The sequence below is a fragment of the Temnothorax nylanderi genome, unplaced genomic scaffold, assembly GCF_030848795.1.
Source record: "Temnothorax nylanderi isolate EJ_2023f unplaced genomic scaffold, tnyl_v1.0 TNYL_tig0131_pilon, whole genome shotgun sequence".
Taxonomy (NCBI): domain Eukaryota; kingdom Metazoa; phylum Arthropoda; class Insecta; order Hymenoptera; family Formicidae; genus Temnothorax; species Temnothorax nylanderi.
In genome coordinates, this window is record NW_027249193.1 from 493,268 (window position 1) to 502,472 (window position 9,205).

Sequence of the window (9,205 nt, forward strand, 5' to 3'; positions counted from 1 at the left end):
GCGTGCAAGACCTCGAACGCGATTTGCTTTACAAGCTTCTTCGATTTCGCGTGAAGATTAAATGCCATCGTTTGCCGAGAGTAATCACGACGGAGTGCAAGAACATTGCGCCTCGCTGAGTTTCACTTCTTGGAAGCTTTAACCACGAGCGATGTGAGCTTCGCGGAATAAAAACAGAATATCTCGATTCTTCATCGTATTAAGTTCGATTCACGCAATAGATATCTAATATACGCCAATGAGTTGCTATTAAAATCCTTTTTCCGTTTTACGAGGGAATGGATCAATTGCGTAATCTACGTGGAATCGGGATCACGATCGTGAAATCTCAGATAGCCGTTTTTAGAACGACATTACGATACCGTGGCGGAATGAAGGAGCCGACCTTTGCAGAATTATTTAATTAATGCTTCGTGCACTAATATCCGTTGCCCTTTGCAAGCGACGACAGTTTACTCGGTTTCAGTCAACGTTCCGCGAAGTTAATTGGTTTTTATCGTGACATAAACCGCCATTTGCTGTTATCATTAAATCGCGAATTTATCATGACCGGTGTATCATATTACCCGCCTCGCACGACTCACAGGTGGCAGCTGGTTTTGTTGTCGTGCCAGAAATCTTCACGTCACCATGAGGTTTTGGTGAAACTCCGCAGGAGTATAATTTTATTTTAGACGGTCATAAATTATATGTTTTTTAAACATGTCATTAAAGATGGTAGAAATCTACGTTCCGTCATAATTAATTCTTAACTCGTAAGATTATAGCGTTGATGTAATAAACCGATCGTAAATTTCTTCTATCTGAACATATCTAAAAAGAGTACATAATGGAATTTTATACATATAATACCTGTAACAGAAATATATTTCCATATTATAATAATATTAAAGAGAGATATATTCGCGAATATTAAATAAATCAATTTTACAAACATGTAAAGAAGATAAAAGCACAGTGCTAATTAGTTGGATTCATAAAATGATTTACCTTCATGAATTTGCAACATTGTTTAAATATACTCAGAGTAAATAGAAGAAATTTCTACGTTCAGAAATTCCTGTTAGCTCTTTTAAATTTTATATTGGTAAAATGTAGCGCCGGATTTAACTGTTTCGTCTGAACGGCGCTGTTTCCGTCGTTTGAACGGCAAGTTCTTCGTGTTACATTGACGCTGCATCGTCAAAATGTATATACGTCGGCGGTGGCGAGGCGGTTTGTTAAGTTTGCCAGATATTAATCATGCACTCGGCTGGAAGACCGTTTTTTCCTTCGTGTAGATATAGTTTCTGAGCTTTTCCCAAATGGTTCATCAAGCTTTCGCTCTCGCCCAATCTTTCGCCTGCTTTGCGAGAAGCAGGCAGAGCAGTAGGAGTGGTTGCAAGGTAATGTAGGAAGCAAAACATTGCTCTACATTTGTGTTGTTACGACGCGCTAACGGATCCCTTTTTTAAGTTCAAACTCGCTTGGAGATCTATATGGGAACGAACTTTAAATTATAACAACAAGCCCAGGGCGTAAAACAAAGTTTTCCTTTCTGCGTTTCTAGTATACACTCACCATGGGCACTTGGCTGAGTACACGGTCGGATACTTGAGCCCCTAAGGAGCGGATAGTTTAAACTTCGGCTGCTCGGTTTACAAGTAGTCTACTGACGCTACTGGCTACCGTCGGTTGTAACCGAGTACATTAAGTTCGTTGTATCTAGGCTGTAGATTGGGTTGAAAAAGATGCTTGTGAGCTGTAGCTCAATTTAATGAAAAATCTTCCTCGCCGAGTGTTCTCAGTCTTCGTCATTAATCCGCAAAGATACACAAGTTTTTGCTTCTTCTTATAGTCAGTAAACGCGAATAATATACCCGTATCACGTATCACGCTTAAAATCATGCTTTTATGAAATGTTATCATTTCAGAATATAAACGACATCTTAGAGAGATTTTTTAAAGTTCTGATTCAGTCCGTAAAATGGGTATCTTATCATCAAGACCATTAGAAATGTTTTTATGATCTCACTCATTTTCGGCACGAAGTTCTTGTGAGTATATTACGTTTCATAAAAAGGATGCACCTGTTTTTCGTTTGTGCACTCGTGCAATGTCTTCTACTCTTTTTCCTCGGGTCGATAACCGCGTCGATTTAAATTGAGCCGTCGAACGATCGAGTTAATGGATAACGGAGATTGGGCCAAAATGGGCATATCGGAACGACGCGGAAGAAGCGTAATTGAACGCGACCGAAGTGGCTTACTTGCAAGATGATCTATAAATACATGCGCGGTCGCTGCCTGTGCTCTCCCTCCCTCCCTCTCTCTTTCTTTCTCACTCTCGTAAGCTTTGCTTTATTAATTCAAGTTTCCTCGTGCCTTCGCGCCTCGCGTTTCACGCCGCTTCAACTGCGCTGTAACTAGCCGTCGCTATCCCAGAGATCCGCGGCCAGTTGAACTGTATGTCGGGCGGGTCAAATAATTTGATTCAAAGTAAGTGGAGATATTAATCTGATATAAATATATAGCTGAGAGTCATTGTGTTAGAAAGAGAAAAAGCATTTATTGAGTTAGACAAGATCTTTGTATCATAATCGATTTTGTATTCGTCCACTACTTTAAACAGTGTGCAACTAAACAAGGCACAACAAATATGTATTTAAATTATTTGAACACATTAATTTAAAGCTAGATAGTTATCTGTAACATATGTAACATTTCCTTGGCAGTTAAATATTTTTATTTAGCATTAACCGAATTTTATTTAATTAAATTTATTAAAAAAAAAATAAAAGAATACAATTTTATCGAAAATTTCATTACGATTAGCGTTCTCATTTTTCAAATAATTTTTTAATTGTCTCCAAAAATTGTTCAACGTTAAAAAGACATATCGATACATGATGATTCTATACAAGGCAGCACAATTTTACAATGCTCTTCTCACGTGTTCTTACGTTTAAATAAAATGTTAGAATAGTCCGCCCGTCAGTGGAATAGCGTTCTGTCAGAGCATCAAGTTTTCTCGAACGTATCCGTATCAGTGTATCCAAACGACAGACACGTACAGGCATCTCGCAAGATTGTGTAAAGTACGAAAGGCACGTCGACGTCGACGGCGATTCTAGTAAAAACCTGAGAAGGTAAAAGAGCGAAGACATCTTCATTGAGCGAAATCTTTTGCCGAGTTCTTCTCGTCCCACCTTCGCGTCGCGAGAATTTTCAAACTTTTTCGGCAGAATTTCTCCATCACGCGACGTATTGTACTCTTAATTGGAAAATTATCTGAATATTACTGCACGTATATTTTTCCGTTAATTATTCGGCTCAAACGTATATAATTAACTGCTTAAACAACGAATATATAACGATTTTTTGAAGGTTTCTAAAATTTTATTGAAACTCGTATATCGTTACCAGGCATTTTAAGGCGGTTTGCGCGTATCTTAGGTGCAGAAACCGATATAGGCGCGCGCGACGATGGTCGTCTAAGCGATAACCTAGATTCGCCGACGCATAAAATGGAATGCGATCGAAAGTTGAAAGAGGAGAAGATACATAGGAGAAGCGAAGGAGGAGAAAGAGGAGATCTCACCTTCCGCAGAACGCATCGACACCTACTACGTGCGCGTAGATATCGAGGTGTTGCGTTTCGTAGAGATAGCACTTTTATGTTGTCGTCTTATCGCGTGTCTTCCTCACAAGGCTATTTCCCGAATAAACGATAGCGTAAAGTATAGTCGAGACCTCGAAGCCTCTCACTTAGCCTCCGTCATAACACAAAGACGGCTGTCGAACGTAGGAACCGTCAAATTGCGAAAGTCAATGGTCTCGAAAATATAATCGCTGGCGATATTACGGTAGCCGACCTTTTTGCTCTAAGAGCTCAGAGTTTGTGTTGGGTTCTCACGAGACTGGATTTACGGAAAGCATCTATCGTGAGATTCTGATTTAAACAGTGAAAGTATAGATGAATCGAACAGTTTCCTGTCGTAGGAACAACACAATTTACATTTAATCTGAATATACATCTTCGTCGAATATGTATCATATCTCATTAGCATTAAATAATTTGTCTGAATGAATGCTAAGCTTGATAATTGTAAAACGAATTTCGAGTGAGGCAGTATCAGAGATTGGAGCTTTCTAAATAATCTAAACAATGACGATTATGTTTTTGAGCGGGAGAAAGAAAGTTCTTATCCTTAAGACCAATATTCGTGACTTAATGCGTTTCTGAAATCATTGAGTCAATACTGATTAAATATCCTGTCGTCTCGACCGCCATAAGCTCGCTGTTGAAACAATTTTAGCCGTAAGGTCGACGGCAAATTAGCGGCTCATCGAGAGCGTAATTACGGAGCGGGCGGTCTCCTTTCTCAGGAGACTCTCGAGTTTACCGCGCTAGCGAGCGAGCGAAACACACGGCGAAATCTTATTATGCCGCTCCGTAACCAGAGGCCAGGAGCCGTAAGGACCTCGAGGAGAGAAGATGGCCGTAGGAATTACGCCGCGCGCCGTCAGCGCTGACGATGTGCACCGCGGCATGATTCATCCGACTTTCTTGAGAAAATGCAATTTTTACCTGTGAGGCCTGCCGCACGATCTTATGACACCGTGTTATAACAGCCGCTCTTATTCCCGATAGACGAGACGTTGAGACCGTTGAGACAAAGGCAACAAGTTGTTCGCAGGTATTAGCGCATTCGCGAATTAAACCTTGCAGAAATTTTGCTAAATATATAAGATGACGTCTAAACCTTGAGAGATCATTAACGTGCAGCGTTGCGACGTCCATTAAGGTTTGGCAATACGAACAAATAATTGATTTTTCGTATGGATTTTGTTTTAAAATAGTCTTAAATTGACTCCGAATTTGTCAAAAAACCAGCACTTGATAGAAAACATTATTTTATATAGATCTGTTCCCGGTTTATTTTCCGGAAGAAACTTATAACTTTGAATCATAAATCGAGTTTCTTTTGATGCGAGAATTCCGGCTAAAGATGTAAACAAGCGTAAATTCTGATTGAGCGATGCAATCTCGATATTAACACGTAGGAGTAATTACAAATTTAATAATATGGGACACATTTACATATTACATTTACATATTCTGTTTACATGACTCTGTCAGATTTGTAGTTTGTAAATTAATGAAGAAGCCACAGAGTTTATGATTTCGGTGAGATACTGTGACATAACTCGTATATCATAAGATAAATATCCTTTTTAGAATTCGGAACAAGCTATGCTGAAAAATGTACTTTTTATCGCTTTCTGTTTCTTCTTTTGCACGACAGTATAACGAGCTATCCCGCTCGAGCTGAAGACTTCTTTGCAAGGGAATCGTTACGGCCGCGAGAATATCTGACAGTAAAAAGACACGCTTGGCAGTGTACTTTCGTGGGAAAAGCGCAGTCTCCTTGCAACCGTCATTCGTATCGGGATCGGTGCGGTGATTACGCGAAGACAAAGTGAGCTTTGTCTTTGAATCAAAAGCGCCCTGTCGACGAGCTTGCTTTAACAAATAAGCGCGTTCTTCTTCCTTTCCATTAACATTTCTCCGGAAACGTCCATCGATGGCTATCCCGATCTGAGAAAGTTTTGATTAATCGTTGTGGCAGGCGTCTTGAATAAAGACATCACTGAATAAAGGCATCATCAATTATTTTTTATTCTTATATTTCTGCTCATACGTATGGAATCATATGTTGTGCTAACGGAATCCTTTTGTAATTCTTAATACCAGAAAAGATTTTAACTTTATCTTATTTTACGATACCGTGAATACGACTATAGTGATTATTGCGTGTCTTCAGTCAGATTTATCATAGGTTGAATAATATTTAAATCAAGATTTTCTTGGCCTAACCGCAAAGAGATAAAATTATATAGTATAATCTAATTTTTCTATAGTAGAAATATATAAATTTATTTCTAAAACTCTCATCAATATGTTTTTGCGTGAAACAATTAGCGACAATGACAGCATAGTTTTCCGATACGATTCAAATAAAGTATCTATTTGGAACTGCGGCGCAAAAATGAGATTGTTATTTTAACGATCGAAACTTCGAGTTACGCGAGGAAAATCAACAAAGCGCACGTCAAAGTGTGGATCGCGTATTTTCCGAGCACTCGACGGTGGAGATAAGCGGGCGAGATAATGCGGCCGAGCGCGAGTGTTTTATCCGTCGAAAGTGCGATGGAAATCTGCGCTTTGTGTAACGCTCGGTGATCGCGGTTACAGAACCAACGTCTGCGCACTCCACGTGTACGAACAGAACTCCGCAGTCCTCGTAAGGCCGACTTTCTCCTCCGTTGAGCATTACGCAACCATGTACTCGGCATCTTTGGGTCGCGAATACAGAGAGAACGAAGAGAAAAGGAACTCTGGGAGACGGTCAGTAATGAAGTTTTATCGTCTCCATAAAAACACACGAGACGATGTGGTTTTGTACTCATATCTCATTGCTGATTATCTATATTTAACCATCGGCAAAGCTCCGGATTTTCCTTCGTTGCTGAAGGATAATTCTTGTACATAGAAATTGTAATATCTTTAGAGAAATGTCTTAATATCTTTTAGAAATTGGAACATTTTATTGATAGCGAAGGAAATATCGAAATACGAGAGATGTTTTCAAAGTTCTGGGAATTGGGTTGTGAGACAAACAGCGTCAGCTGCTAATGCTGTGATGTATAAACAAATTCGAGGCGGGTATATGTGTGTTCAGTTAAATAGAAACTATATGGAAAAACCACAAATTATTGTTGACAAAAATGAATAAAATAAAAGATTTAGAACACAATTCCCATCCGTCGTACATTTATTAGGTTTGTTTTTAATTTTTGAAATTCGAGCTGTTATATGGAAATTTTGCAAAATTGTAATTATGTCTTTGTTTTCATAAAAGCTCAGTGACGTGATGTTAAATCATAAGTAACTTGGAAACGTCTGATTTGCATAATTTTTATTAGAATTTAAAGTATATGTGAATCTTATGAAGTATACGTGTTCTTTGTACATTTGCGTATTTTACATTGGAGAAATAATTAATGTCAATTTTGCAAACATTCATTCGTTCGAGGTTAATTATTTCATCACTATTCGCAAATCGCGGCCTTTAATTCCTGCGAGAAGAAACGGTAATGGATATCATTTTCGCCGCGAATCATTATCTAAATCAGGAAGCGACCTTAATTATAGCGAACGATCTTTTCTTAGCGCGGCATTTTTTTTTCATGGTACTTTTCCTTTCTGTGAACGACACGTTGATTGGCATGCGCTTTCTATGTACAACTTTGTAGCTGCCGGGCTTGCTGACATGACGAACGCGATCTAATTAATTCAGGGAAATTGCGACGGGCAGTCGTGGACTTGGGTTAAACGCGACTTTCCAACGCGTCGTATGTAAGAGCGAATCCGCCGTACTTCCGTTTCACGCACGGGGCAAGCTCGAGCTTGTAAACACACCACAGACCGAAATAGGGTTCTCATATTAATAGCTCGTCCCAAGTGCATCTGGTTACACTACGTCGAGATACCAGCAAGGATGAGGGCTTAGGCAGAGAAGTATCGGACGTAAGATATGCGAGTAAGAAAACGAGTGAATATAATATTTATGGTACTAAAGTTTTGAATAGCTCGAGCCAGTTGATGAAAAAAAGAAAATCATAAATTATTCTTCTTAGGAACTTCCTGTAGTGAGTCGTTTGCTTCGGCAAACTGTCTTTTTATAGTTTCTTATTGATATTTTAGTAATGTTACCTATTTCTATATATATCGCGTATACTGATATGTATCAAACTTTCATGAATTTTTAAAAAGACATATAATTTAAGAATATAAATTTAGACGCATGATACATTCCATGATGATATCTGTATAAGTATGATAATTTCTGACGTCTATCATGATCTTTCATGGCTTTTTAAGTCTTTCTGTAATTTATTTATAACGTAGTTTGTGTAATATATTTAAATTCATAAATTATGATTTTGTTTATACGTACACAATGTCTTGGAAATTTCTGCTAAAGAAAAATTGACTTTGAATTCCTCTAGGAAATTGACATTAAAACAATGTTTAATGGAGCTAAGAATTCTAATATAAATGTTATTACGCGCGAAAGCATCAGTCAATCTTCATAAAAATATCAATAAAAAAATAGATTTCAAATTCTCTTCGTGAAGATAGATGAAAATTAACAAGAGAGCGTCGTTAAGATCAGATATGCAAAATAAAGATAAAAAGATATGATAAATGTGTGTACAAAATATGGATCTTCCGTGACAAATGTAACATAAGTGCCTTTACCTTGGGTCAGCCATGCGACGACGTGTTTTCGTCACATTCGCCACGTGACAAGGATGCAAACTATCGCCGGGTCCCAGAAATCTCCTTCGGAATTCGTTGGAGATCGCTTTAGATCTCAGATAACGCTTATCGCTACAATGAAAAACACTCGTTAACAGCAGTAGAACAATAACACTAAACCGCTCGACGTGCTGAGCTCTCTCTCTCTCTCTCTCTCTCTCTCTCTCTCTCTCTCCCTCCCGCACTTCCGGTTCACGGAGCGGAGCGCGCGAGATTTCACGGTACACGCGAGTGCGCGCGAGATGCGCGCGGATAATCGCGGATTTTGCCGTATTTGCGTGCCGTTCTTGCCGTGCAGCTTCGCTCGCGGGAGCCTGGTCGCCGGAACTTACGTCGACGCGAGGACCACCACGACGACGACGCCGACGACGACGTTGACGGCGCTGACGCCAGTCGACGAAGCAGTCGACGAGGCGACGTTTGCGAGGCGGGGATGCGGAACCCCGCCGTAGGAGGGGTTAGCAATGGCGCTGCGAGAGCAGGGTGCGGAGGTGAGGTGAGGTGAGGCGAACCTGGGCGCAGGTTCGCACGCCCCCGCGATATTTACCGCTCGTGTGAACCTTCGGGGATTTCTTCGGTCCACTCTGCATGTGTGAGATCGCCGTTGAACAAGTGCGGCTCGAACATATTCTCGATTGCGAGCGTCGCAGCTTCCTCGATTCATATCTATTTTTTTTTAATCATCGCTTTAAACAAAGGTGTAGCTGGATAGATTATTAAATAGATTACGGGCAGAATAGACGTGGCGATTTTTGCTTTTTTGCTTGACATATTTTAGAGTCAGAAAGAAATGAGCGTTAAATGCTTTGCATAAGATCGTGAAACAACTAAAGGCGAG

General features: G+C 39.7%; 1 protein-coding gene across 2 annotated transcripts in view; it reads right to left on the bottom strand.

Moving 5' to 3' along the window:
* The window catches only part of Brat (brain tumor), a 106,775-nt gene extending 98,025 nt beyond the window's left edge, over nucleotides 1-8,750 (bottom strand). The window contains exons 1-2 of one of the 2 annotated variants that reach the window (XM_071713903.1): nucleotides 8,700-8,750; nucleotides 8,308-8,439 (exon numbers count right to left, since the gene is read on the bottom strand). The gene's annotated coding sequence lies outside the window, so the exon portion shown is untranslated. Of the gene's footprint in view, nucleotides 1-8,307 lie in introns of both variants that reach the window. The other variant, XM_071713902.1, reaches the window with a different exon arrangement.
* Nucleotides 8,751-9,205: the final 455 nt, after the last annotated feature.